This window comes from Epinephelus moara, chromosome 9, assembly GCF_006386435.1.
Source record: "Epinephelus moara isolate mb chromosome 9, YSFRI_EMoa_1.0, whole genome shotgun sequence".
Taxonomy (NCBI): Eukaryota; Metazoa; Chordata; class Actinopteri; order Perciformes; family Serranidae; genus Epinephelus; species Epinephelus moara.
In genome coordinates this window covers 36,885,669-36,891,470 of record NC_065514.1, presented here as the reverse complement: position 1 = coordinate 36,891,470, position 5,802 = coordinate 36,885,669, and the positions used below count along the sequence as shown (strand labels likewise).

Genomic DNA, 5,802 nt, shown 5'->3' with positions numbered 1-5,802 from the left:
TGGGGAGCTGTGCTAAGCTATATACACCCAGTCGTGCTTCGCCACTCACCAGGAACCTCTTTTAACGGTCACAGAAGAAACAACAAAGCTATTTTCTGCCAATTTATTCCAGTAGAGCTTACCTGAAACCAACTGCGATGAGATGCTGTGTCCTGCGAGCTCAGTTCCAAACAAACACCGCGGAGATGAAGTTCCGCCTCTGTGGTGACTTCCGTATGTGGGCAGACATTCTACAGCTCTGGGCCGACCCAAAGCCGACGTAACAGAGACGTTTGATGAGCTGGGACAAAAGAGTATTAAATTTAAAGATATCCGCCCATGCGGCCGACGCTTGTCAGACGTCATAAATTCAGGGCCGATGTGTAGTCCTCAGGCCGACGTCGGCCAGATGTATGTGTGCTATCTGGGCTGAAACGCGCTGCAAATAAGAAAACAAATGCAAAAAAAGAAAACACTGCATATACACTCATACAACGGAAGTGCTCCTGGAGCCGGGACAGGCAACACAGAAAGGTATGTATTATTTTTTATTTTTCTTTCTTTCTTGTTTTTCACATGTGGCCCTCATCTTTTACTGTATAATGAAAGTGAAGCTGATTTACACAGCAGACGTTAGCGTGCTAGAGACTTTGAGTTCTATCCGTAGTAGTAATGTTAGCTAACGTTACTGTAACTAACGTTACTTTCCGGGACACCCCAGGGATTTAATTGCATTTAACATTAGTTTATTTTCGACCTCATCTCCACATTTGATTGGATACTTCATTGATCAGTGAGAGGCTTTTGAATAAGAGGAAGGTGGAGAGAGGTGAAAGGGAGAGCAGAGAAGGTGTGTAAAAAGAAATGTAACGGGCAGAGGTGCAGCGGGCAAAAATAAGTTAAGCCGTGAAGAGATGACAACTCGATTGCAGGAAAATAACGGTGAGAGCACAGGGAGATGACGGTAATCAGATAATAATATTGTTTAACAGGGAGATGACGGTAATCAGATAATAATATTGTTTAAATATTTAGGAAAACTAACTATCCACTGTTTCTGACATAACCTCGCCGACCTTGCAAGCTCTCCTCTTTTTCCCCCCACAGATGTAACGTTACTGTCCGTTTTGTGGCTCTACCGTGACAGCTTCCCCAGACTTTTGTTGTGTGTGCGGCAAAAATATTAAATTTCTAAAAGATGTGGCAAACAACCCACCAGAGGAGATGCCCACCACCAGTGCACATCCTAATGCACAGCCAAGCACATGTGCAGGTACATAGATCTGTAGTTGTAGTGCAGAAAAAATAAGCAGTTAAAAGACTTGGTTTAAGAGTTCAAATTGTGTTCTTGTACTCAAATGGATCTCGGTACTATCTTGCTCGCCTAATTCAGTTACAAGCATGTTAAATGTGTTTCAAAATGACTTGCAAAGATCAATGATGAGACCTTTAGTGAGCTTAAAGGGGATCTGCTCCAGTTTTATCCTCAGACTCCACCAGAGCTTTGCATGAATCTTAGTCTTAAAAAAACTTTTTTGTCTTGTACTGTACCTTTATGCAGCCCCTCAGTTCAGCCTTTTTCTGAAACTGCTTAAGCCACAAAAGCTATTTAGATCTCGATGAGCCCACTCTGTCCTGCTCCTTTGCTTCTGGAGCAACGGAAACAAACTATAGAAACCACATGCTTGTGAGCATATGAAATATGGAATATGTCGACTCACATTCAGAGCAGTCTGAGGCTGTGCTTTCTACTCACAGGGATCACTTCTAAGTACATTTACCCCATTATTTGAAACTTTGGCCATGTATAATATGAGCAGCCGATATTTTAACATTATATACATAAATGTATATTATATATGTTGTAACGGTTTTGACCTTGATTAGTCGCGTGGGGTGCCAGTCAGAGTCAAGTCTGACAATTAATAGGTAATAAAATGGTAGGTCAAGTCGTACAAAACAATAACCAGCAAACAGAAATTAAATAGATGCAACCAAAATCAGCAGCAGCAAAAACAGGCAAGCAGTCATTTCCATTCAGCTTTCAACAGTGTATTATTTCACAAAATACCCCCCAATCCCAGTGTAACAAATATGAGTGTGTGTGTGTGTGTGTGTGTGAGTATGAGGGGTGAAACGTATCAGCGAACACACACACACTGCATTCACTGCGTACTTGATACGTGTACATTACGTCTGCAACCATCACCGTGTACTTGCTTCACGTGCACTGCGTGTGCATTCACCGTGTACTTGTTACACATGCAATGCGCGTGCAATGCCTGCACACACCTAGACGTGTGGTTATTAGACGTGCGTGCATTGACACGTCATGTGATCGCAGGGGTCAAAAGTGTCAGCTCGAAGCAACAACGCATCGTGTTATGGACGTGTGACACGTATATGTATAGGCTATATATATACTGTATATGTACATATATATATATTATATATATTTATTACACTGTATTCTGATTGGTCAGTCGCGGCATTCAGAGGTCTGATATTACTGTGTAATGACCGCTGCTATGTAGCCCAGTGTTGCTAGGGACGCTGCCCTGACAAGGAGATTCAGCCGTTGCCGGCACTTTTTTTTCATGTCGTATGTCATACGAAAATTATTATAAATTTCAATAGAATAAACTTGCCTGATTAACTGAAAACAATTATACAATAACGAAAAAAATAATAGCCTATCGAAAATATAAGTCAAGTCAAGAAAATTGATCATCTGAAAAAAGCCCATTTTCTCACAGCGAGCAACTGACACTTAAGTATCCCAAAATGCGTGTGACAGATCATCTGTTATTACTTACAGCTTTATATGAAAGAAAAAATGTGTCTCATGAAATTGTTATATTTTTAATGTAAACCGTAAATGTATGTCTATTTAACGTTTAGAGTGATTCCAGCATATGGTAGTCTGAGCAGACTGTTAGCATTGTGACTGAAAATATTTCCCCATAATTTACATGGAGTATTAGATTTTTAAAAGGTATCAAACTATTTGAATGCATTGCAGAGTAGAGAGTTTCACCCTCCTGGTCACAGGCTGAGGTGGATTAAAATGAGGTGTGTTAATTCACCACCATGGATAGCTCCACGGATTTATCATTAAACAGCGACCTGCTCCACCTCAACCTGTGATATCCACGGATTTGAGTCATTCAGTTTTAATTATTAATTAATAGCGTAATAGGGTACGGGCGGATTAAAACCAGCGGACCTCTGTGTTATACTTTCCCAAACTATAGGCTTTATTGTGTGTAGAACCACTTTCTACAGGTGGCGGCTGGCTTAACTCACCAATAATGCGCTGAGAAAAATGTTTGAAGTCCAAAAGAATTAATTTATTACTAAAAAAGGTCAACAAAACAGGTTAATTTTCTGTCAAACATTTTTTTAAAGATGTGCACTCCACAGACAGAAAGCACCGCACGGAGCGAGGTTTTTGAGCGCGCTCGGCCTTCAGTTATAACTGACAGGACTGCAAATATAACAAAAACACTTAAGATGTCATACTTTAAAACAAACTCTCAACTGGCTGGATCAACGAGACCCTCCACCGGGGTCTAGGCTTGTGGCGCTGGTCTGACCCGGCCGTATGCAGTGGAGGTTCCAGCGCTGGAACACCAAGCGGCTCACAGCGTGATAGACGCCCGCACACACAAAGCTGGAAAGCAGGAGGACACTCCTAATTCCCCGGTCCTTAACTAACCTCCACCCTACCCCTGGAACTTCTCAACCTACGCTGGCTGTCTTCGCCCCCCCTTCCAGCCGTGAATGAAATAAAGGTGGCTTCGTCGGGCACTTTACAGCAGCTCCGCTTCCCAGAGCCAAGCTGTCGCTCGCTCGGATCTCCTTTCTCAGTTCGTGCCCTGCAATCAAGTCCAGCTGTGTATGATCAGTCCAGAGTCTCTGTCAGATCCATAGGTGAACGCACTGTCTTTGAATACTTGTCGCCATGGCAACCGGTCCGCTCAACCCCAGTTCATTAGCCTACAATAAACTATTTTTCGGATCGACCCAGGAGCAGTAGCATCGCTATGCTAACTAGCTTGCTATGCTAATCAGACGTGCGTGCGTAGACACGTCATATAATCACAGGGGTCAAAAGTGTCAGCTCTGGAACCAATAACGCGTCGTGTTATGGACGTGTGACACGTAGCATCACTATGCTAACTAGCTTGCTATGCTAATCAGACGTGCATGCGTAGACACGTCATGTGATCACAGGGGTCAAAAGTGTCAGCTCTTGAAGCAACAACGTGTCGTGTTACGGACGTGTGACACGTATATACTATATAGGCTATATCAGAGCGATAGATAATAACAGAGTGGCGACACTCCCATAGGACTCCGTTGTAAAACATGGCGGACAGAACTTCCGGGTTATGGAGCCCTCTATAGTATAGACCCCGTTTATTTCAATGGCAGCATGACGAGAAACTCCTGAGGTAAGGTGATGAAATATCGACCAATTTTAAGTCATTAGGTGTGTTTATTATATCGGAGGTCCTTTATTATGTAGATATCAATTTTTTTTTGTATGTTCACAATGTAATTATGGTTTTTTAGAGTCAGGAATTATGATCGGTTTTCAGCCATTGCCTGCTAGTTCATTAGCTCGACGCCGCCAGCTGTGGAGGTTTAGCACTGTTTTGCACCTGACATTTGTGGTGTCCCTGTTTGATTAATGAATCACAGACAAATCACATATAGTTGGGATGATTACTAACGGATTTTATTTAGATTTTATCATCCGAACCTGACGGTGTTAGCTAAGGGTAACGTTAATAGGATGTGTTAGCTTTTATTAGTTTTCTCAACTGTTCCATAAGAAGATAATGTAGGACAGGCGCACATACTTCTGCCTGAGCCTTTATCAAATACCTAACGTTATGTACGGTGTATTCTTTTAATGTTTACATAAGAGTGTTATTATCTTATAATTTAATTCCTGTTTATATGTATTCCGTGGGATGACAGACTAAAATAGGACTACTACTTCACTACTACTACTACTTCTTCTGTCAGCATTTAAGGCATATATTATGTTTAACTTGGAACTATGTCACAGTCACACTATAGAGGCTAGACAGCTTAAAAATGCTATTTCAGCTTGTCTTTGAATGTTACATTCATAAACTTAATCATATAAGACCAAAACATTGCACAGTGGTTGAAACACTACGGTACGAGTATATCACAACACCTGTTACCACTGAATTAATGATATTATTTACCTCTGATTTAAAAATATTACATGTTTATATGGAATGTTAAGTTTAATTATTTTATATTGTGTCTTTTAGGTGATCCTGAAAGAGCCCTGTTAAGTTTCTGCTGTCAAAAGACTCCACAAGTGAGGTAGCTAGAAATTACATGAGCAGCAAATTATTTTGTGGCTGTTCCTTTTCTTAGTTGTGTGTGTGTGTATCATGTTTTCTTCTTGCAGGGTTTGCTGTTCCTAAAGCTATGCATTTTCCAGCTCCAGGGATGGGAACAAAGTGACCACCCTTTGCTGAGTCACTTTTTTTAAATTGTACTTCTTTCTTAATCCCAAATTTATTCTCTTTCGTTGTGCAAGAGCCCTCTCTGCTCTCTTTCTTAGGAGTGTCTCCACCCTAAGTTGCTTCCTTAGGTCCTCCATACTCGCCCTGTCATGACTGGGCCCTAGCACACGGTCCCTGGATCACCTTCCCCTGTCAAAGTGGCTTCTTCAGTGGCAGCCGCTGACTGACTGGCCCCTGGAAGTCCGCTGACCTCTCCTTCATCCTCTATCTGCATACTGCCTCCTGGTACTTCCCTATATTTTCAGAT

General features: G+C 41.8%; 1 protein-coding gene and 1 long non-coding RNA gene across 2 annotated transcripts in view; both read right to left on the bottom strand.

Annotated features, from left to right (window-relative positions):
* The window catches only part of LOC126395323 (LIM homeobox transcription factor 1-beta-like), a 202,106-nt gene that overhangs the window by 40,198 nt on the left and 156,106 nt on the right, over positions 1–5,802 (bottom strand). The gene's annotated exons all lie outside the window — the stretch shown is intronic.
* Positions 57–5,802, bottom strand: part of LOC126395349 (uncharacterized) — a 20,219-nt gene continuing 14,473 nt past the window's right edge. The window contains exon 3 of the long non-coding RNA XR_007570437.1: positions 57–122. This is a non-coding gene — a long non-coding RNA (uncharacterized LOC126395349). The remainder of the gene's footprint in view (positions 123–5,802) is intronic.